The following is a 24,351-nucleotide window of genomic DNA, read 5'->3' on the forward strand; positions in this document are numbered from 1 at the left end:
TTTGTGGTTGCAATGATTTTAAAAAAGTTATGAAATGACAGCACCAATTTTGTTCATCACCAATTCAGACCACCAGCTATCAGTAGTTATTGACCTAACCTGTTTCTGTACTACTCTATTTAAACAATTCTTCACTCATTAAATGGGTCACTTAACATGGGCAGAAAATAGAATCAAACACAAGGAGTGGCTGTGCTTTGCCTCTGTCTTCCCATTAGAGAGGACTCTGTTCCCTACTGGGTCCCAGTGTGAATGAACAAACAATGTCTTCTCTTAAGGGAAACTGATTCCTTACCCACTAGCAAAACAGTGGAGCTTAGAATTAGTTTCTGCTGAAAGGCTTTCCTCCTTACTGTTCCTGCAGGGTTTTATAAGAAGAAATATATCTATATATATTTTGCTTAAAAGGGGATGCCATATGGACTTCTGCCATGTGGGCACTCAGAACATGTATGACAGAATATTACTACAGAAGAATTCTTGAATAAAATTACCATTTCAACAACCACATGCCTAATATTGATTTTAAACCGATGAGGCCCCCTAACAGAATGATAGCAATGGAAATTTTCAGTGTGCTTTGGATCAGAAAGAAGTAATGAAATTGCTTTATATGCTCCAACTGGAAATGTCACAAACCCCCATTTCTTTACTATCTGAAGTCAGGTGCAACAAACCAGATCACTTAGGGGTTTAGTTAGTCTCTTAATATCACCTCTTGCAGATTTCATTTGGGATCACATGAAGAGAAAGAGGTAACTAGGAAGCTGAGAGGGAGGCTTGTTAGGCTGAAGACAGAAGCAATGGCCAAGGCAGAGCTGTGTCAGGACAGGAGCTGTCCAGGCAGCCCACGTTTACTGGATGAGAGCCACTGCACAGCTGAGGTCTTTTCCCTTTCCAAATTTTTTCAATTCTTAAGCCTATGTTCTTTCAGTAACAATACCAGAAAAGTCCATTAAGCAACCTGCACAAAATTTGTCTGCTCCTTTATTTCTTCTTGGTGGATAAATCTTTTCACATGGTGAGTAGGCTGAGGCAAAGCTCATGGCAGAAACTTTGGTCCAGGTGAACTTTATTAGATATTTTCCTCACAGGATCACTGCTGGCTTAGAGATAACTAGTTTACTCTTAGCTCCAGTATACATTGTGTGGTGATCTCACCTGTGACTGGTCAGCACATGACCTCAGCAAGCTAGAGTGCATCTTTTTCCATATAAACACTGGCTTAATTTTTTTGCTAGTGTAGAAAAGGGGCACTTGACCTTGTTCATGCATAATTTCTTCTGTCATGCATAATTTTTCTGCCATTTGTTGTTACATTACTTTTCCAGAGTGTGTATCAGCACACTCTAAAAGCAATCATCAGATGAAAACTGAATAGCAAAAAAATACTAATATAAACCACACACATTTCACAAAAGCATTTGATATTCTCTGTTCTGATATATTTTGTTGTATATTGATGAAATGTTTTCTATCAAGGAAAGAAATTAATATCAACACATCTTTATACCCAGGTGCAGCATGCACAGATAAAGCATAAGTGAAATGAGATAAAATATTCTGCTTGATGCTTAGCATTGAATAAGGTTGTATTGAACAAAGAGATGCCAGAGTTTTTTATATGAATGCATATCAACAAAAAATGACAGTGCAAAGTAGTAAATGCTTTGGGGTTGCTACTGATTCACTATTAGAAAAGTTTAGGCAGCCAGACTACTATACATTAAATGGCTCAAGAGCAATATACTGAAATTTCATTCAACTAGTGACTTAGCTCTTCAGTATCCACTCAGACATGTAAAACCATCTGGAAAGGTGAGTTTAAAGACTACTGAGCATGACAGTAAACATAGAGTTAACAACAATAATATGCAAAAAATAATTTCAACAAGAAACCTAAAATTCAAGCATTGCTTTAGAATGCAAAGGAGTGCAAGAGATGAGTCAGTCTCAATACCTTGGCACTAATATGCAAGCCAGTGGGGATATCCAGAATGAAATCATGTCACAAATTGGCAAGGCAGCAGCTGCATTTATCTGCTTAAAGAAGATTCAGTCCTTGAAAATCTACAACTTAAAGAACAAGCTGAATATTCAATTCATGTTATTTTCAACTGAACAGATGGATGGGAAAGCTGGAAATCTACCAGAAGTATAGGCACTCATCTAAGAAGTCTGATAAAACACTCAGAGAACTTAAACTTAGAAAAATAGTAATTCTTAAAGTAAGTAAATTTCTAACAAATTTTACAAAATTTAACAGTATGTATTATCAGATATTAACAACAAAAACAAAAAGATACCTGTATCTGTGCTATGTGTTGGTAATAAACATGAAGAATGCACTGTGTAAAAGTCCATACAGAAGAGTAAGAAAAAAGGGACAGTTAAAAGGACACCTTGTCCTGAGCACTCTGAAGGACTCCCCACCATGAAGATCATAAAAGTTGCTCTGTGTGGAGCCCACCTGGCTCCTGGTGGCCCCCACCAAGGACAGCTCTGGCCAGCCTCCCCTGGCCCCCCTCCCCAGCAAGGGCTCCCAGAGCAGGAGGAAGCCCTGGGGGGCTGCATCCAAACTGAGGAACAGCCACCATCTCAGAAAGTCATGGGCTTCCATGAAATTCAAGCCATGAAATCTGAGGGTATTTGTGAATTCCTCTGAGTTTGTATGATGCAGCAAAGCAGGTGCCCCTGTGTGCTGGATGGAAGGGCAAAACACTGCCATGGCTCAGATAAACAATGCCTGTGTGTATCAAGCAGCTGCTTCATCTGGTTGCACTGTCTGCTTGGGAGATTTTTCAGTAGATTCACCTTACTCAAAATTTTAAGGGCAAAATCTGCAGGAGAAGATATCATTTTTTGGTATGCAAATACAGAAAGACAATTCTAGTAATTTTTATTTGTATTCTTGAAAAAAAAAAATAGTGTGATAGTCTAGTAGGAAGCATTAATAGCAAAATTGGAGACCCTGCTCCAGACACTGTTCTTCATTACACTGGGCCTTGTCTATCTAACATGCTTCCCAGTTCTTCTCAGCTCCAGCCAGTTGTGTCTTCCTATCTGGTCCTTTGGCAAAGAGAAAAATAAAACCACATCAATAGTAAAATCCTGTATAGTTTAGATCCATTCTTTTGCTGCTGGATGGAACTGTAGAAATTCCACATAAAAAACCCTGGAACTTAACATGTATCTCAGGAAAGGTCTTGAAGACACTCTTCTTTCCTGATGGTCACTGTCTCTCCTTGTGCTCCTGCCTACAACACCCCTATCAAACATCCAGCTTGCTTCCTTTGACCTGCTATGTTAAGGTGACACTTATGTCCTGACTTGTCTTCACTTTGCTCCTTTGTAATTTTTTGATTTTATTGTCATCACTCTCCTCACCTTCTCTCATTGGAACAGCATCTTTTGTTGGCTTATTACAGTCCTAGCCTACAGACCTCCTCCTATATAGAGCAACTGGATTTATAGGACACCTTATGAATCGTTGCCAGCTGAAAATCTTTAAGTTCGTATAAAAATGAATAAAGGTAATCCAGTCCATCAGCCCTAGATATTTTAAAGTACATTTTTTTTCTCTAGAGTAAGAATTATCCTTCTTTAGATCTCCTGAATATGTTGACACTTTTCTAGAGGGTTGAGAGTGGGTTCTGAATTTGATAGATCCACAAACATGATATGGGTAGACCCTCTTGCAGTGTGCTGCCAGGACTCAGGACTAAATTCATGGGTTTTTTTTAAATATACAGCACATTTTCCTTGGATCACGAGAATTTATACCTTTTTGGAGTAAAAAGTATACTTCTTCTTTTGTAAAGACTTGAATACACTGAACTGTGTATAGAAGTTATATTTTAATGTATTTCAGTGCACTGAAATTAAATAGTTATTCTATTACTTGAAAAGAAAATCCCAACTGGCTTTGCAGGATTGTAATTCGCTGGTAACATCGTCTACATATAAGCTGATCAGAAACATGATGTAGAAAGCACTGATACACAGTCAGCACGTGCTATCCCATTTTCAGGGCAGATTCACGTTAGAGAGTAACTGTGTTCTAGAAGCTTAAATACTAACTAGGATGGAGCTTTAATCCTGTTACTGCCTTTGAACCGCTCTCCTGTCTCAGCTGGGATATTATGAGGCTGTCTAGTCAAATTAATTGCATCCTCTATTAGGAGTCATGTAGGTGCTCCTCTTATTCTATTTTTATAATGCAGACAGCACTGTGATACCTAAACTACATCTTTGTGTCATTTTCTTTCCTTTTATACCTTATCACAAATTGCGGGTAGAGATGTGAAAAAAAAAAAAAAAGAAAAAAAGAAAAAAAAAAAAAAGAAGACATTGAAAATCTGTAAATGAAGAGGATGTCTATTTTAGCAGCTCCGTAGGTCATCCTCCACACCTGGCCACTGGTGCGAAGGAAAAAAAAAAACTAAAACTAAATATGAATTAATTTTTAAAACCCACAAACTTCTTTGTAGTCTGTAAGACAGGCGGTGCCCAGTGTCCAGGAGGTGCTCGCGAAACCACCTCCAGGAGCCCGGGCGCGGCGGCCGCTCTTACGCAAGCGCTGCTGCCCGCGGGCGGCTCTGCGGAGCGGCGCTGGGCGCCGGCCGAGCGCCGATGGCCCCGGGCGCTGCTCGGCTCCCTCCGCTACCCGCAGCACCGCCGCACAGCGCCGGGGCCCGCACGGTGCGGAAAGCGTGCAGAAAGGGGGCATTCCGCGGAGAGCTGCCGCGGTGGGGCCTCTCTCCGCTGAGCGACAGGGACGCTGCGGGTCCCGTCCCCGGCCAAGCCGGCAGAAGCGCTCGGGAGGGGCGTGAGGCGCTCCGGGACCCTGCGCTGTCCCCGCAGCCGTGCCCAGCGCTCCGCGCCATCTCGGCGCGCAGCTCCGCGGCGCTCTCCTCTCCTCTCCCTCTCCCTCTCCCTCTCCCTCTCCCTCTCCCTCTCCCTCTCCCTCTCCCGGCCGTCTCCCTCCGCAGGGAGAGCCGCCTGCCCGCCCCCCCGGCCCCGCGTCCCGCAGCCGCCCCCCCGCGGGGTCACCCGGGGACAGCGCCCGCCTCCCGCCGCAGGAAGCGCCGCAGCCGCCGCGGCGCCTCCCGCTCGGCGCTCGCCTGTGGCAGGTGAGACCCGCCGCGTCCCTCCCGTTCCTCCGGGGGCCGCCCCGCTGCTCTCCCCGGGCCGGCGTGTGGGGAGGGCGGCCCGGGCGGGGGTTCCGCCGGCCGGGAAGCGGGCGGGGATGCGGGCTGGGCCGGGCCGGCCGCGCTCCGGCGGGGATGCGGAGGCGCCGGGCGGGAGCGCCGCCGGCCGCCCCCGCGGCTCGGGCCCGGCTGCCGCCGCCAACGGGAGGCCCCGGTGTGTCCCGCCCCGCAATCCGCTCCCTGCCCTCGCCAGCCCTGCCGGGGCTCCCCACGGCCCGGAGCGCGCTGCAGCTGCGAGGGCAGCGCGTCTGAGCGTCCCCCGGTCCTGCGCTTTGCCAGGCGTATTGACTGGCTACACGGGAAGAAAATAAGCTCCAGGAAGGGCTACGCCGTGTTTGCTGCTTCTGCAGAGTTCATTCCACCCCTGGGAGCTGCTCAGACCTCGCAGGAGGGGCCGGGCTGCTCCGTGGGGAATTCAGGCGCTTTCCCTGCGCGGCGGTGCGGGAGCGCTGAGCTCAGCTGGGACGGCAGCATGGGAGATAGCAGGGAAACCCTGGGGAGCTCGGGTCACAGATGGCAGCAGCAGCGTGTTATCTTTCCAGACTGCGCTCCGTGACCAGCTGACAAATTGAAACAAGTTGTAAGAACCTCTCCGCGAATGTAGGAAGGCTGTTTGTTAACCGTACTTGCGACTACAAAGGATCATGAACCAGTTTTATTTTGTTTTGTTTTGTTTTTAATGGGTGCTACTGACATCCTACTCGAGTGAAGTCAATATCCGTCATGAAAAAAAAAAACAACATAGAGTTGCATAGGGTGTTCTGTGAGATGCTTCTGCGGGTGTGATGTAAACAAACTAACACATAATGGAATATGGAGTAACTTAAGTCCTGCGGTAACAGGTGGCAGAGTAGAGGAGAAGAGAATGCATGTCCTGGCTCTCTGTCTTGCATCTCTGTCATAGCACAATCTTCGTCCATTAGGGGTAGGGCTTTGTCCCACCAAAACAGCGGCAAAACGTGGCGAAAGGAGCACTGCTGTCGCAGGAGGATGCTCTGCTGGGTCATGCAGCACGGAGCAGTTGTGCCCTGGGGCAATCAGGAGGCGGTGAGAAGCAGAAAGAGCCTCAGCAAAAAGCAGGCACTTACAGAACACACACGATAATCAAATCACAGTTCTTTCCACCCGTTAAAAATTTTTCTTTCCCCCCCAGAAAGTACACCCGAAAGAAAATACTGCGGGGTACTGAGGCACTAAACCAGTGGCAAAGGAAAACAGAGAGATACTGTGTATCATTAAAAAAAAAGTTAATACAGTCAATTTATGCAGGCAAAGTTGCCAAAAGAGGTAAGGCTTGCTTAAGAATTTAAAGCACAACAGCATGCTTGGCTACAAAAGTTGAAGGTCTTGGCCTTCCTCATTGAATCAATAAACATAAACTGAAAATAGACAGATTCTAATATAAATTTATACTGAGCAGTTGAGATAAAATTTGAACAGAATAAATGAGGAGGCATTGTTAGGAAAAAAGGCTTGGGAAACGGTATCAGGATTTATTAGGGAAATGAAGAAAGACATATTGTCTCAGATTTAAAAAGGTAATCTCTTTAAAAATGAGGCCTAGCAGAAAGAAAGAAAGGGAACCTGCTAAGACAACAATACTTTCTTTTAATGAAAAAAGCAGCAATGAATATGTTTTTAGAAAGAAAGGACCAGGGAAAAAAGTTAAAATAAATGTCTTTGATAATGATGGAAATGTCCTGTTAAAAAGAAATTGAAGTGCTCCAGGGAACACAAACATTTTCAGAAAGTAATATTTGAGTAAGTTAACTAGCTTAAGAGAAACAAACAAAAAGGGCATGGGATAGTATTACTCAGAAAGAAGCTGAAATGCAGGAGATAAATTATATTAATATTCATCACACAAATTGTCACCATCTGGAGATCAACCCGAGTAATACACAAAAAAGAGAGGTAGCTTGCAGAAAAATTGTGGAAAAGGATTAGGAATAGAGAGCGGGAAACAGAGCATAAGTAGAGAGCTGAACTGCTACAGGCATTTCTGGAGACTTTTGTATGAGAGAGAAGGATTCCACACTGCTCATTTTGCTCCGTGGATGGCAGATAAAGCTAGAACTCCAGACTCTGAGACACTGTTTTATTTTCTTGGCACATGAAGATACTCTGGAGAAACCCGAGAAATTCTTGAATGTGCTATGGGCTGCACTTCCAGAGAAAGGGCTAAGCAGGAAAACAGCAGATATAGGATGATGTATCTGACATGACAGGGGGATGTCAGAAACAAGGCCAAGAAATTTAAGGAGCAAGACCCGAAACTCCCTTATGGGGCATTGGAAACCAAAGGTACTTTCAGAAAATACAGATTTTATATACACCTGAAAGAAAGACAAAAGATTGTGAGGTGATTTCCTGGAAAGTAGAAGGGGCAACTGTGATAAGAGCTGAGGTTCAGCCACTGTTGTACAGCAGCACATGCACAGCTATGAGATATGTTGTGTTACAGGATGTCCTGCAGACCAGGAACAGCCTAATAGCTATCCTGTACCAAGCTGGGCTTTCTAGGCCATGACAGAGCAGCATTTTATGTAAAGAAAGGGGGCAACTAATTTCTTCATCTACCCAAAGGAAACAGCAATTTTAATGGGGTGTTTGACACCGTAACAGAAAAAAACACCCAAACCAAACCATGAATAAAAAGGAAGGAAAGCTTTTGTAGAAGGACAAATGTAACAATGTAGAATATAGACAGCTAAAGAAAAGGCATTGCATAAATAAAATTAGAGAAAAAAAATAGTAAAATTCCTGACCTTTCCAGGTCAACAAAGCAATTCAGCCCCATTTGCAATCAGTCATAAATGATGGCAGTCATTCTAACAAAAGATGTCTTCCATTAGGACACATCCTGACACAAACTTTACACTTAAGTCAGACCTTGGCTTCCTGAATACAGACCAATTTGTTTTTACTGCTTTTATGAAGTTCTTAATACTTCCATTACAGTTATTCCATTTGCATTTTTAAAATGTGCTGTGGAGGGGAAAACAATAATATCATTCCTAATCAGTTCTGTCCCTATAAATTTAGCAAAACGTAAAGGAGAACACATGGAGCCTATGAAATCTGAGGAACCTATGGAACTTAAGCTGAAAGACAGATAGAGATATGCAGGATCTTCCTAACATTCCCTGGTTTTTATATTAATGGATTAATCAACCAATAATGGGAGGAAGAAAAGGATCCACACAAAGCTTTCAACATATTAGCTGAAATGATGCACCTGTCTGACATGTAGTGGCTGTAATTCAAATGAGATATTGAGGCTGCATTATATAAATGGTACTATGAGTTCTGTCCTCTTCCTTGGTGAATTAAGGTTTTAGCCATAGTTCATATCTGTTAAGAGGTTTGGTCTAGCTGTTTTTGGAAAACAACAGAACACAAATGCCACGTGGTTACTTCAGAGAGGTGTTTTCCTTTAAGGTTTCTAGAGACAGGCGAAGAGAAACCCTTGACTCTTCTGTATGACTAGGTCCTGATGGTTAACCTTGATCAAAACCATGGTAAAGTAAAACTGCAGGAATTTTAGCTGTCCTCCTGGTGAAGGTAAGGATTTTTTTGTTAAGAGGTTTGATTTCTGAATGACAGGTAACTGCATCAGGCATGAGTCGAGGGAATGTAATACTTGGTGTTGAGATAAAACTGCTGAGATCCTGTTTGTAAAACTAGCCAGCTGAAGATCAAATGACAAAGAAAACTGAGTAACTAATATACATACGAGGACTTTTAGAGGGTTCTGAATCTCAGCATTGTAATGAAAGAGCATTGGAGTGGAAAATGTTGCAAATAACTTTTATGACTTTGGCAAAAATATGTCATATAACACCACTTTCCTAATTTTGTTGGGATAATGACAGGTTAATAAAAAAGTAAAAGGAGACTGTAAATAAGTAAGTAAATAAATAAATGAATAAAATTAACCAACTAAATAACTAAGTATAGTAAAGTAGGGAACAAGTATACATCTGGAACTGGAAACTCAGACTCTATTTACTGTATGTGTGCACATTTTGTTCTCCTTTAGTCTGGCCAGGTTATATGGATTTAAGTTCATCTACAGTGATGCTTTTAAAAAATTTTAATTACTGGTCTTCACAGTAAGGATGAATGAGTTATTTACTGTTTTGAGATATTATAGGAGATGTACTTAGGATCTGAGGTCTGTCCAGTCCTTTGGGATTTAGATGGACGATCTCATTAGGTTCAGAGTCACTGCAGTAAGTCCAGAAATATACAGATGCTAAACACAATGCAAAATCTTAAGTATTGTTTGCAGTTAATTAAAATGCTATTTTTGTTTGTTTTGCCTCCCTCTGGCATCTTCAAGTCCTAATTAATTCTTAGCTGTGGGTGGTGGGATTAGGATTGGCAGCAAAACACACCTCAAACAGCCCACCAGCACCATAGGGCTGTACGTGCAGAAGTTCTGCCGAAGCAAAGATCACATTCTTGAGAAGTTAGATAAAGGTCGCTATTGTTCTTGCCGCCAAGATTATTTTTATCACATTGTCAACATAGTTGTTAATGTACAAACATGCAGGTGAGATACAGAACACATGAAACTCATAAAAAAGGTGGAGACGTTGTAGGCACGTGCAATTAGAGCATTGATGAGACGTACATAAAAACGCTGAAGGGGAGCACGTGCTCGCTTGACAGATTAAGGAGCTGGCTGGCACTGTTCCTTGTGGTGAACTTCTTGGTGACATTTATGGCACTGATAAATAAAATTTGTGAGCAAATATCATTAATTGATGTAGTTCAGGGAGTGGCTGTTTGGCACGTTTCTATGGAGGTGGTAATTCAGGTGCATAACCACAGCAACAGTGAGGGGTTTTGGTTTTTGTTTTTTTGTTTTTTTTTTTTTCTATAATGTTGTAGTTGTTTCAGAGTACAATGAGATTTTTTGGCTTAGAAGTGCTGCTGTAATTGGTTTCTGGGACTTTCTTGATTTGACCTAATTGGACATTTTGAAAGGTTGCCAAAGTACGGGGTAGGATTTTGCCAGTTTTCCATCAATGATTAATAAAGCTCATTTGGAGGATCAGTTAGAGTTTCAAAAATATTTTGCACCAGGATTGTTATAAAACCAATGAATTCTATTTTATAAATGGACATTTTCAGTGTTGAATGATGAAAAACGGTGCTACAGTGAACAGTAAATGCATTTTTTTTTGGAGGGAATTTCCTCCCTTCAGGTTATTATTATGTTATTTCAGGAATTTTATAATCAGGGTGGGGAAGCACTTTAATTCTGGTTTGTAGTGATACTTTTGGCAAAATTCAAATTGTTGTTTTTAAAAAATCATTAGACTATTAAAAAGTGGTTTAAACAGGTAAGATTTCCTGAAAAGTTTATTTTCTTTTCACAGTGCTTGAAGTTTAAGTAGCAGCTTTCTAAAAGTCTTTAGAAAGAATAAGTAACTGCTCTTGGTGTGTCAGAAGACCTAGTGAATTTAAAGAATGAAGTGATATTTTTGGAGGAAGTAAAAGCCGGTAGTGTATGCCATCATCAGTTTCTAATCATCCCAGCTCCTCCCCAAGTTCTCGTTTTCATAAAGATAATTTAAAAACAACATGCAAGTGGTTCAGCCTGTCTCTGTGCATTTATAATTTGTTTATTTCCTTGGTACACAAGTATAGATTTGGATTGTTTTTTCTACAGAGGACTGACTAGGGTGGATAAGTTAATAAGCAGGAGGTTCCTGCATGTTGGAATTAGCAACTTATCTGTCTCATCCATTGCTTGTTTGTTCATGTTTTGCTCATTCAGATGTATCCTAAAGAAATGAGATACCCAGCTATTACAGTACTGCCAGTTTCTAATTTGTTCCAGGAGTTCATAGCTGTGGGTCTGAGCACATCAGGAAGGACCTGTTGGTGTTTCCATACTACTTGTTATTGCATTTGGGTCAGAAGTAAGTTTTTAATCTTAATGTTACTGGGTTTCAGCTGACCAGGTATCTAAAAAAAGTGTAGCCCTGCTATGCTATGCTATGCTGTGCATAGTTATGCCATGAGTTGCTATACTTACTCTTTATAAGTCAAGCAAGAGCTTTTACTGAGGCACTTCCCTCTGCAAAGCTTTATGCACACCAGGTAACACTGCCAGACTGCTGCAGTGCTTGAAGGTCACTTGAAAAGCTAGAGTTTTGACTGAAGTAGGACTCTTCTTCCTTCTTCTTCCTTCCTACAGAGAGATTTTTCAAGCTGGCATCCAAAGTACTTTCTGGGATTCCTGACAGATCAGGTTTTCTAGGGGAAGGAACTGCTTCTTTTGCAGACACTATTAGCATAAATATTACAACTTGAAGCCCATAATCACACTCGGAGGACACTTTCCTCTTGTATGTCAGGCAAATTGAGTTTAATCTGGCATTTACTGAGGAATGACTATTGGAAACCTACCAGACTACATCTCATACTGAGCAGGTATATATACTACACTTGGGGCAAAAAATGGCAACCCATTCTGAACTAATAGAAGAATTATAGCCCTATCCATAAGAGCATTTCTGCTAGCACCAGGGTAATGTTTCTGTTCCAGTTCTCTCAAGAGAATTTAGGAACCAAAATACTTCCATTAAAAATCTGTGCATATCTCCAAAATCTTCCAGAAATTCAGCTGTGAATGGATTCAGGATGAAGATGGTAAAGTGATCTCATTTGTTGCATGTGTTAGGCCTGCTAAAATAAAGGTTAGCAAAATACTGCTAAAGAGTGGAGGATGAATGGAAGATTATAGAGCATTATTTTATGTTTTTACTTACTGAAAAGAGTAAATGACCTCATCTTCTCCAGAGTAGAGATAGCAGGCTTCTACCCTCTGTTCTGAACTTAGTAGAAAGGTGGAATCTCAATTCATAGATTTTGTTATTTTTACTCTAAGGTGGAGGTTGTTTCCCAGCATGTCTGTGTTTCCTGCTCTCTTTTCCACAGTAATGATTGCTTATGAAGTTGATTTAGAATAGGGCGAGCTGCACGATCCCTCAATTAATACACCCACCCACCTGGTGGTTGAGCTCCATATGCTCTTGGATTAGGAATGAGAGAACTTGCAAAGCTCTTGCTTCTGTCAGGCCTCCAAAATCAAGAGTCTCCCGCATGTTTTAGCTTTGCCTCAGAGTAACCCAGTTATAATTATTCCAACTGAAAGAGCCTTTCCAAGCCCTAATCTTTTAAGTGAAACCACTCACTGCGGTTTGGGACGAGGGATCTGGTTTCAATAGGACCTCTACACATCTTCCCACTCCACCTTCTCTCCCAGCTTCACTCTTCATTTGATTCTTCTCAAAAGAGATGTCCCTTGTCCACTGCTGAAAGGGAACTATGTGGCTAGCCTTTGGTGCTGCCACAACCACTTCAAACCAGAGGCTTTTCTGCAGGCCAGTTAAGAGCTATTTCTTCTTGCCTGGTGGGCTGTTGCTTACTAGTGTGCTCCTTGACCATCCCATTTGGTATGAAGGAAAAGCCTCAGATCTGAGCTACTGAAGCCTCTCATTTGTCACCTACTTTTTCCATTAATATTAATTTATTAATGTGAAGTTTCTTCTGATATGTATTTTTGGAAAGTCCAAACTAGGCTCACTATCACGAAATTTGGAGCCATGACTCATTAAAAAAATCATCACAGATGGCACTAGGACAAGAATGGTCTTGGTGATCTATTTAGAGAATAAGGAAAATAAACTACTGGTTTTGTTCACTCCAGTAGCCCATCTAGCCCAGTTGCCCATGGCTGATGAGTAGAGGATGATTGCAGAAAGGCTGGAAGAAATAGAACAAGTGTAGAATTTCCTAACTTCTGGCAGTCAGAGGACATGGGAATTTCCTAAACCAGAAATTTCACTGGATTGCATCATCATGTTTATTGGCCATTGATGGATGTGTCGACCATAAATTGTCTGATCTGTTTTGAACTTTCTTGAACCTCCACATCATCCTCTGATAACAGTCCAAATAGTCTTTTTTAGTAAAATAGCTTTTGCAATAAAAAGGAGAACATACACAAATTCCTGTTTAGTCTGGAAGCTGGCTTCTGTCTAGGAGAGCTGAGACCTGTTTTTTCCAATACTTTCTTGCTGCAATTTAGAAACATAGACCTTAAAAATAATTTTTGATAATAATTTAATCTTACTGTTTTCTTTCAGTTCAGATTTTTTTGCCTGTGTTCATTTGGTTTTGTGGACTGAGCACTAATTTCCTGTGTCATGTGCAACCCTGCATAACTTGAAAAAACTCCCTGCTGTGTTTTTTCATGACAGATCAAAAATGGATATGAACTGTGTGTTGGAGGTTAGAATGTGCCTCCAGATTTGTTTCTCTCTCTTTTGCTTTCCTTCTTGTTATTTATTTTTCTTTCCTATTTGGCTCAATTTTCATTCATTTTCTCTTCTGTTCTCACACATCCGCTCTGATTCCGCTTGAATTCTGGTGGTAGGATGGAACTGGATCTATGTACAAAAGCAAATGATTATTACATTAGGTTATTTTTATATTCCCCAGAAATCTTGAAGCAGACATATATTACACTGTATTGGAAAACCGAAAATGAGGAGGAAAAGAAACAGTACATAGTACTACTGGTTTATTTTCCTTTGTGTTTTTCTCTGGGAAATGAATATTTGCCCCAGACAAAGACTAGAGAATGTTGGCCAAATACCTTGAAGTGTTTCATGGCATTTAGAGAAGATTGGCCTCAGCTAGCATTAATAATAAATGGAAATTAATCTAAAGTCATTGCAGTCACGTACTGTCCATCAGTTTTGTTGTGTGTCTAAGCACTGCTTATCCACCGTTTAAAGAGGGACTCAAACAGGATGCTTTCCTGCTGTGCTGACTCACTCCTGGTTGTCTAAAAATGAAAAGGGGTATGCTTGCTGATTTTCACATTCTTTTTAACATTTTAAAGACAAAATGTTTTGGATTCTCTTTGTCTGCCAAAAGGTGAAGTTTTCATTTAATCAGCAGACTGGAATAATTATTAAACTGCTGCTTTACCATGATTGTTTTCATCTTTAATCACCGTGTCCTCATGCACTGTAGTACTCAGGAAGTAAGAGGCCTGGGAAACTGCAAATAAAACCTGTATGTCTTGTAAGACCTTCCTTCAGAAAGTGATTAGAGGGTCCCCTGTCCACCAGATAATGAGTGCTAGGTGTTCAAGTGATTTAGCTTAGCTCATGTTTCATTGCCTGTGCTCTCTGCCTGCTTGTGTACAAACAAATTAAAAATGGAACAGGTGAGATGTGTAGTACTTCTGAGAGAAACATGAAGCCATTTGTATCAGAACTGATGTGCCAAACAACCACTCTAAAATCAAAGATCTGTAGAGCAAAACAAACTAACCAGTAACAAGGAAATCTGGCAGCTGGTGTCAGGTGCATGATGTCCATCGCCATTAGACAGCCCAAAGAAGCTAAAGCTCTCCCCTGCCTGTCCAGCCCTGAGGTGTGAAAGCCAGACAAAAAATACTTAGGAGGAAAAGTAAATTGAGAGCAACAAAGGATAAAAAGCTAAAATCCACCAAGGTACCAAGTTGTTGTGTTAAAATGCAAAAGAAAGAATACAGTTTCATTGACAAGAGCCTTATGCCCTGAAAGATTCTGTTCCAGCTCATCTCAGAGTTGGATTACATCCTAGGCACTCCTGCTCCAGTCATCAGTTCATGAGGTCAGAGTTAGGTTGCTTTTTGATTGAAGGGAAGTTTCTGACTCCTGCATTTGTGAACAAAGTCACGGGCTGTGCATAACCGATGCAGTGGGAAATTGTGCCTGTACATGACCTGAACTTTGCTTCTCAGAGAGGAGGAAAATGCTGTCATTACTGTCCTGGTACAAGTGCTCCCTCCCTCTGCTCCTCCCTCCCTCTTTAGTGCCTGCTCCTGGTCAGGCAGCACAGATACTGTGGGATTTCAGAGGCTCTTTGACAAGTCCTGCATTGTACTGAACCCTCGTTTCATAGCTGCTAAGAAAAGCATTTATGTGAACACGTGGTAGTCACAGCAAACCCTGAAACTCAAAGAGAGCAACAGGACCTTTCTTTTTGCCAGACAGGAGTGGTGTTTCAGGCACTGGTGGGGGCCATTGACAATGAAAGTTGCAGAGGGCTTAGGGTCCTGGATTTCCCAAATCTGGGCACTTACAGTTCATATGCAAGTATCTTCTTCTGCCTAAACAGATGGAAGGGAAACTGTGGTCATGTGAGGACCCAGGAGCATCTGTCCTCATGCAAAGTAAGTGGCTAGAGGAACAATTTGAGATACTTTGGCATACCTATTGCAAAAGATGCAGGGAATTGGCACCAGAATACAGGAGGAAGCCATGACTCTACAGTATCCACAAATATTTGATGTTGCCATCAGTGAACGGTGTTCTGTGTCAGTATCATTCAATGGGGATGATAACACATTTTAAGGCTTCCATTCTCACCGTCACACGGCTTTGTGTCCCTGCATTTTAGTCATTTCAGAGCAGTGCATCACCACCCCACTGGCTCATGCTGTGCTCTGTGTTTAGCAGCACATATTTATGACACGGGGAGTGAAGAATGAAGTCTAACTCAAGTCCTTAGCTAACCCATAAGTGAGGGATTAACTGCCTACTGCAATCTTTTACTAAGCATTAATCACTTAACATGATTTTCATTTTTTCAAAAAGTCATTCGCTGCCTTAGTATGTCAGCACACAACTGGGTTTGAAATCATGGTGTTTGAGTGACTGCTGATACATTAGATGGCCACTGCTGTCGTTAACCTGACAAGGGACCTGTTGTGTCACTTTCTGGGTGAATGAAAAAGTACATGTGGATGGGCTACAGCTATCAAGGTTTGCTCTTGCTTTACAAACCTGTCTTCCTGGCTGTGGCAGAGTTAAAAAATAATTACAAGTTTTTCAAAGGATCACCCACATACACATGGTATGAGAGCTCTTTTCTTTGTTGGTTTCATTTTATTTGTACATGACTCACTCTTGGCAAACTGAGTGAGCCTCATGAGCCTGTAAAAATTCTGTTTGGATTAAATGATTTGCATTAAATGATTTATAACTGCAAGATGGCTTTAATATTCCTGTAATTCCTTAAGGAAAAACAAACTGATCTTATTCTTTCAAGTAGCTATTGCTTTCACGCCTGTTACTTCAGACGCCATCTTACTCGCTCAAGCTGATAGCTCTTAATGAGACTCTGGGTACTTCTTCCTTGCTTTCCCGGCCTCATGAATTAGAGATGGGTGGTGGGGATGTACTGTCATCTTTTTCTGAGGATATTCTTCTGAGCGTGACTGAAGGCCAGGAAACCTACAGCCTCTCAGACCTGTTTGCCTTGCTAGGAGCAAGGAGAACATTTGTGCTGGCCTGGGGTGAGGTGATCATGTTTCTGAGACCCAATTTACCCCGGTTTTGTAGCCCAGAGGCCCATCAGTCTTCATTTTCCTGTCAGAGCTGGTGTGCTGGTCACAGCCCTCTCTCTCATTCCTGCCGACTGCTGCATGGATCAGCTGTCAGCAGGGCAGCTGGGCAGCCCAGCTACCCCCGCACCCTGACCCCTTGGATCCCCAAGCTCAGAGATGTGGGGCAAGGGGAGAGCGCTGACTGGGCATCCCTGCACAGAGGGGACCGCCAGCCGCCAGCAGCCACCGAGGCTGCCCGCACCCTCGGGACAGAGGCCTGGCAGCAGGGTGTGCCTGTCAGAGCCCATGGGAAAAGCACGCGAGTCAACAGCGGGACAGCCCAGCCGGATGCAGGACGTGCCATCAACAAGCCCTTTAACTGTGTTTGCGCAGACCGCGGCTGCCCCGGCTGCCCCGCTCCGGAGCTCAGGCACGGCACAGTTGTTATTCCCCAGACCACGGGGAATCCTCCTCCCTTCCCGTGCCCGTGTCCCTCTGGCAGGACGACCCGCGGCCACGGGATTTCATTACCCGGAGCAGAAAAGCGCCGCTGCCCGCAGCCGCTGGCCGCGCCCGCACCTCTCCCTCAGCCCGACCCCCGGGCCAAGCGGTCACCGGCGGCGCTCGGGCCCGCCCTGAGGGCACCGCCCGCGGGGCCGCGCCGCAGCCGGGGGGATCCCGGCCCCAGCGGCGCTACAAGTGGCCGCCGGGGGCGGTTCGGCTCGGGCTCCGCCGCGGTTTCCCTCCGCCCCGGCCCGCCTACCGGCGACCCTCTCCGCGGCGCGGAGGGGCCGCGGGGCGCGTTGCGTAACGCGGCGCTGGGCTCCGCTCCGCTGCGCGTCGCTCGGGGAGGCGCGGCGCGGCGAGGCGGGTCGGGTCGCGGCGGCCGGAGGTGAGCGGCGGCGGCAGCGGGGCGGGCGGGGCCGGGCCGGGCCGGGCCGGGGGGGCGCAGCGCGGCGCGGCGTGTGCGCGGCCCCGCGGGAGGCGGCGGCGCAGGCGGGGGGAATCCAGGTCACGTCCGCAGCCAGACGGCGGCTGGCGGGAGGGACGCGGCCGGAGGCACCGCACCGCAGCGCGCCCGGGCTGGGCGGCGAGCGGCGCGGGGCAGGCGCGCACTGCGCTCCGCCGGTAAGTGCCGCGAGTCGCCCGGGCGGGCAGCGCGCCCGGCCGCGGGCGTGGGCGAGCAGGGGGTGCCGGCTCCGCAGGTTGGCGTCCCGGAGCGCCCCCGGGGCACTGCGGGGCGAGCGCGGCGGAGCCGAGCCGCGCTCCCCGGCCGCTCACTATATTTAGCCGTCAGCGGCGGGGAGAGCGGCGCGCAGCCGCTGCCGGGGACAGGGCTCCGTCGGGGCGCCGCCCGCAGCGGCGGCAGCAGCATCCGGGGGCGGCGGGGGGCGAGCGGCGGCGCGGCCCGGCGGGGAGGGCAGGGACGGAGCCGCCGCACCGCCGGTGTTCACCACCGCCGGTATTCATCACCGCGGGGCGAGCGGCGGCGTGCGCGGCTGCCGGCGCTTCCTGATTTATTTATGTTCGCAGCATAGGTGGTATTTCCCCGTTAAGAGTTTATCCGTTGAAGTTTTCCTATTTGACTTTCTAAAGCGACGGCGACAGCATCGACAACAACTGCAGAAATCCGCGAAGTTAAAAAGCCAAATGTGTTAATCGTTAACTAAATATAGACGAGGAGGGCATGGAAGCTGTAGTGGGTGGATTGATCAGGCAGTGTACGAGAGAAAAGGAAATTCAGAATTGTCAGCCCCATGAAGCCAGGTGCGGGTAGGAAGGAAGAATCGCACCTGTTCTGGTCAGTGGTAGGAGCCCCATAGCCCCGTGGTGCTCTGAAACCTTGTACACCCTCCTGTGATCCGGATGGAGGAAAGCGAAACACAGGTTAAAAATGCTGTCATAAATACCAGGTCTGACCAGGAAGGCAAACGGGACATTTTTTTCCACAGTAGAAGCCGTGTTCCCTTCAGTATTTTAACACAAAATTCGTGCATTCCAACTGAGCCATCTGCTAGTTATAGTAACATATTTAGCGTTTATTTACAAAACTTAGTCTGTCGTAAATATATGCTTGCATAATTGATAGACTGGATATTTTTATAAAAAATGGTTTGTTTTCCTTTTACAGTTCAGTACTGCTTGTGTGTTGAGACAGTTTTCTAGATTTTATGGTTCCTGTTTTCCCTTCTGAATAAGAAGAAAAACCAAAACAACAGAGCAAAAGGTTTGCTCTTTTCTAAGAAATTTCCATATTAACAAGGTAATTTTCAGGAGACTTTGCCATAATCAGTGCAGTTGCACTGGTTAGTTGCATTGCCTCACAGAGAGGCTTGAGTTCTCTCCTTTACTTTGAACTCTAAATAACACAGCTGTATGAATGTATAGCCATTTTTAAAGAGAAGAGGCTGGAGTAAATCACTGGAAAGTATAACCTTTCACTTTCTCATAGAACAGCTGTTTAAGGCACAATAACAGCAAAAGTTTTGTGAAACTGTGTATGCCTACTTCCTTCCTGACTTTTTTTTTGTTTTCTGCTAACTGGCATGAAATCACCCTTCATATTAGTCCCAGGACCCTTAAATTAGTCTCAGCCTTCTTCCAGTTTATTTGAATTGGTGACCTTTGGATGAGCTGGTGTGTTCCATTGTTACTTGCTAATGATGGAATAATCTAGTCCTGACGTACCAGTTGTGAAACCGAGGGCGCTGCTTCTGGATGGAAATTCAAATGTCTTATGGCTCCATGTTGGAAAAGGCAGGATTTAGCTGTGGTTTTTATCTGCTTTTAACTCCATGGACTCTGGTTTCCAGAACTGAAAGAGCTCAAACCAAAGTCTGTTAGAGTTGATGGAAAATCTGCCATTGATTTTTACTGGTTTTGGATAAAGCCGTGTATGAGCTGGTGTTGAGCACATCATGGCTACTCCAAATTGTTCAGTCCTTTCGAAATTCTTTGCATATCAAAGTCATTATGTAAAGTCAATTTTTTTTGTGTGCTGTTTCTTTGTGAGAATGTTCTTTTGCTTATTAGAAACTGGTAGTGTTTTTATTCACATTCTTATATGCTACAGGATTAATTTTATTATCTGATCATTTCCTATTATGTGAGAATAACATGGGTGATTTTGGAAAAAGTGAAAGTACTTTTATTGAAGGCTGCTTACACTGAAGACAGATTTCTTCAGGTATTTTTCAATGAGCTTGCAGTAGTGGGACATCTGAAGTCCCAAGACATGCTTTCTCTGATGTCTGTGTTGTACTTCCCTTGTCCAGTATATGGTTGTTTGCTGCCTTTCATTTGTTTGGGTTTTTTTATTACAAATGTGAAGGGGAGAAAATTGTTAATGATAACAGATACTGGTGTTCTGTGGAGAAGCTTGCAGAATAACACATACCTGTGGTAGGCATATATCTTCTCCTGGCTTCCCTGTTGTTGATGATGAGCGGGATTTTTCCTCTTGGCTATATGCAAAAACTCAGCCAAGAGAAAGTAGGGAGGAGAAGGATTGCTAAACTTAAATCATGGAAGTTTGTCAGAATTTATTGTCTAGTGTAGCCTGGCTTGAAATTTGATTCCATTTGGAAGGGAGTCAAGGGATGAAACCTCAAAAAAACCCACCTGATTTGAGGCAGGACGTCCTCCAGCAAGAATCTCATTTGCCACCGGAAGGGTGAGACCAGGAATTTTGGCTCCTTGGAAAAGGAAATTCTGGAGCTCATTATCTCTCCACCATCATATTCTGGTTTACTGATTTGGGGTTTGCTTGTTACTAAAAGTTGAAGAAGGCAAAAGAGGCATGCATGTGAAAGAAGCTCAGGTGAATAGGCTGAGATGAGGGAATGCAGGAGAAGCACAATTACTGTGAATTGCCAATTTTCCCAGCCAAATTAATGAAATGAGAGATGGCTGTCATGGCAGAAAGCAGAGCTGTAATGCAAGGTGCAGGGTAGCAGTACAGAGCTGCATCTCTTCTCCATCTTGTCATTTTTCCTGTGGGATTTCCAAAACACATGAGAATCTGGTCTCTGGAGGAAAGGTGGAGATAGTACTGGGGCACTCTGCACCTGTCTGCAGGGGCTGAGGCAGCACATCCATGCCACGGGATTGCAGAGATTATGGCCAGGATCTTAATGTGTGAATTCTCTGTCAGAAATGGTCAGAGGATCTCTCAGGAAAGATTTTCCTAATATTTCCACAGTTTGTCTTTGTTCCCTTCTTTCCAAATATTAGAAATTGCTATGTATGTAATTATAGATTCTCTCCTGCATGGCCCCATTTAAGTAAATAAATAAAAGCTGTTCAGTAGCTCTTCAGGTGTATGACAGCAGAATTCTGCCAAGTCACCAAGGTGCTTTCCTTCTATCTGCCTAACTGAAGGAATGCCTCTGGGTGGCATTCCTCTTAGTCTAGGGAACTCCTTGGCTTAATTTAGCCCGTCAAAAAAGTTCCCAGAATAATTCACGTGGCCACTAGTGTGACAGTACTGCTGCTGGCATTTTTTAAACTTTTTATTAATGGTGCAGTGGAGCAATAATCTCCCTTCTCAGGGATGAGCTAGGATTTTATGTATAGTACAGGGGTAACTAAACAAACAATGCATGTGTTATGAGAACCTTCGTCATTAAAACCAAGGTCAGACTATAAATTTCTGTGTAAAGATTAAAGAATTGTATTCCTTTAATTCTGTATTATTCCATCAGTTGTATGTGGTCCAAGAGGACATTTTGAATAAAGTAATTAAGTCTTGCATAAGTTGTTTCTCTCATTTAATTCACAACACGTGAATGAGATTGTTTCCATTATTCATCACAACTACTTAATTTAAATATGGTCATGGTCGGGGGACAATGCAAGTAAAAAGACTGGTTGGAAAAGTTGTTTCTGTTGTTAACATTTTCAGTGTATGGTCACACTGCCAAAGTGCATGTAAGCCTGCAACTAGAGAGGCATAAATTGAAAGCAAATAAAATATTGGGGTTTTTTTGTAAATAAAAAAGTTAACTTGAGTATTCCATTTTGAAAGCTTTTGGTCCTAAAAATCCACATTTTACTCTAACCCATCTTAATTTATTAGAAATTAAGTACCTGTGAAACTAGTGAACTAATGGAAGAATAAAGAATTAAACCACAGTTTAAAAAATACTTTATATCCTCAAATGTCTTAAATATAGAGAAGCTGTAATAATTTTTACTGATGAACTAAAAGGGCAAATACTCTTATGTTATAATTAGATTATGCGCATGAAAGCAGTGTGATCATTGTAGACTACAGAACTGTTCTGTGTCCTCTGGTGACCCTAACCCAATAAATTAGGGTTCTGTTTTTCCATTGGATGAAATAAAAGGACTAATTGTCAAGCTGCTAATAGTAAGGTAGAAAACAGAGCAATAAGATCAATCAAGTGAATTTAGAGTCAAACCAAATACAAGTCTTTCTTCTGCTGGGTGGAGTGAAGTTGGTACAAGTAGAACCAGATCACTTGTATGTTTGCATACACAGTGATTACTATTTTATCTTGGGCAGAAGTTCATTCTGCTCACATGCGAATTTTTTTTTTTTGCCTATTTTGATGCTGATATTTGAGTGTCTTCTTGAATACTCCATGGGAGTTGGTTGGCATGAACTGCATGCCACAGATACAGCACCAATGTTGCTTGACAGTGAGATGTGCTTTGCGACAGCTGTGGTGTAAGAAAATAAAGGAGCTCTTTGAAGAAAATTAGAAGTATCTGTCAAATACGTAAGTAGTTGGATCCCTGAGCAATTGCTCGCTAACTGATAACTTAGTGACATGCATATGGATGAACCATTTTCAAAACATTCACAAGAAAAATATACTGTGGGTAAGAAGAGCTGTTTTCATCACCATTGCAAGTTGGCTTCCTTGAGTCCTGTGTCGTGTTTGCTGTCATTATCTACATCTGTAAAAGGTTCTTGAGCTATGGGCCTTTTCTTATGTTTTAATTTGTAGACCTTCACCTCTTTCTCCCACTAACTTGGTCTGCACCTTGATCCCCTTTAGAATCCTGTTACCTCCACACCTCTTGCTCATGACTTTCCATTGTTTCTCTTGATGCTGCTATGCCAGCTCCTTGCCATGTGCTCCAGCCCAGCTGTACTTCAGCAGGTGTGGAGTGCTGCTGCTGCTTGGTTTCCTACCAGTGGAAACACTGAGCACTAATAAATTGAAGCTATTTCTTCTTTAGCATTGTTTTTTTCTTCTGACCTTTAGCACAAAATCATTTCTGGTCTATTTGCCTTCTTGCAACTTTTGACAGGTTGGAGCACCTTCACATGACTTTGTACTGATTTCTAGCTTTACATTAAAATAGTTTTATTCCCATGATTTATTAACTTGTCCCTGGCTCTGTTTTATTTTTAATATTTCATCCATCTTTTAAAAAAATGTGGCATGTATGTGTGCAAAGTGCACACAAATATAATTATGAGTGTAGCATAATAAGGCTTAACATAACTGTATTCCTTCCTTCAGGAAATTGAAGGGTTTATCTTGAGCCTTCTTTTATAAGTTAGGTGTCTGCATTTTTTTTCTCATTAAAAAAAGATAAAGTGAAATGCATTATCCAGTTAAATAAACAGGGAAAAAGTCTATATGGAGTTGTATCCGTGTAATTCCAGAATATACATGACCACGCACATATGCAGTGAAAGAATATTCCCCTGCAGAGTATTTGTGACAAATTTAATTTTTAAAGCAAAATAATTACTTCAATTAAATATTAAAGTATAATTTTATTTCTAAAAATACAGAGAAAATTGTGCCTGGAACACAGAGTACTTCCTATGTAGTGCTGAACTGCATGACATTTGTGCTGTGCCCAGTTCACTGATGTGACTTACTGAAGTGATTTAGTTTATTGAAATTCTTTATGTGACCAGAATAAAACAGCTTAGGCCAGAGCATTTGGAACCACTGTTTAAACATGGAAGTTGCTGATTATTAAAGTTAAAGAAAAGAGAAGAAATACCAGAATTAGGGTTTGATATGGAGCCTTATATCAGGTGTCTTTGAATATATGCAGGTAAACTAAGGTGTAGAGTCTGTGGATGGTATTGCTTCACTTTTCAGGATGTTTAGCCCTGTGTAATAATTGTCATCCTTGAAAACTACACTTCTTCTTAACTTTATTTGAAACCAGGAAACTTGGGATCAGATCACAGGGAATGCAGTTGGTTATGCAGAATATTGTGAGCATGTGGTCCTTGCCTGTGTGTTATACATGTGTAACAGTAATTTTTCACTGGTTGTGAATTTTGAGTTGAAAATCACCTCTGCACCTTGAAGGTACCTAACCTGATTACCCAACTTTGTATTTAATTGTTGCAAACTGTTTAGCTCTCTTCATTTCTCTTGCCTCCTGTTTCACCTGCCCCCAGTCCCATGCTTCAGACACTTCACACTTTTCTCCTTTGCCAGAAACGGGAGAGAGTTGCTAGAAACATTTCATTTTTCTGAAGAGTCTTATGCATGGAGATAGCATCCTTGACCTTCTTTCCCCTTAGACTGTCCTGTTAGTTGCTCCAGTTCTGAATCCAGCTGATGTTGAAGGCAGCTGCCATACACCTGGTTCTTTCTTTCTTCTTGCTGTCAGAAGGGATAAGCCAATGACAGGAGTCCCACTTGCCATTGTGTTGGCCAGAACCTTTGCCTTTTTGGCTTTTTGCATTACTGAGTATTGAGTTACTTGGGTTTTTTTGTAGTTCCCTGT

At 43.1% G+C, this 24,351-nt stretch overlaps 1 protein-coding gene across 12 annotated transcripts in view; it reads left to right on the top strand.

The window, feature by feature from the left end:
- The first annotated feature begins 17,282 nt into the window (after nucleotides 1–17,282).
- Nucleotides 17,283–24,351, top strand: part of THRB (thyroid hormone receptor beta) — a 153,318-nt gene continuing 146,249 nt past the window's right edge. For 6 of the 12 annotated variants that reach the window (XM_056484668.1, XM_056484670.1, XM_056484675.1 and 3 more), the window contains exon 1: nucleotides 17,597–17,745. The gene's annotated coding sequence lies outside the window, so the exon portion shown is untranslated. Of the gene's footprint in view, nucleotides 17,510–17,595; nucleotides 17,746–24,351 lie in introns of those variants that run through there. The other 6 variants (XM_056484669.1, XM_056484666.1, XM_056484664.1 and 3 more) reach the window with 3 other exon arrangements.

Source organism: Oenanthe melanoleuca, chromosome 2 (genome assembly GCF_029582105.1).
Source record: "Oenanthe melanoleuca isolate GR-GAL-2019-014 chromosome 2, OMel1.0, whole genome shotgun sequence".
Lineage (NCBI taxonomy): Eukaryota > Metazoa > Chordata > Aves > Passeriformes > Muscicapidae > Oenanthe > Oenanthe melanoleuca.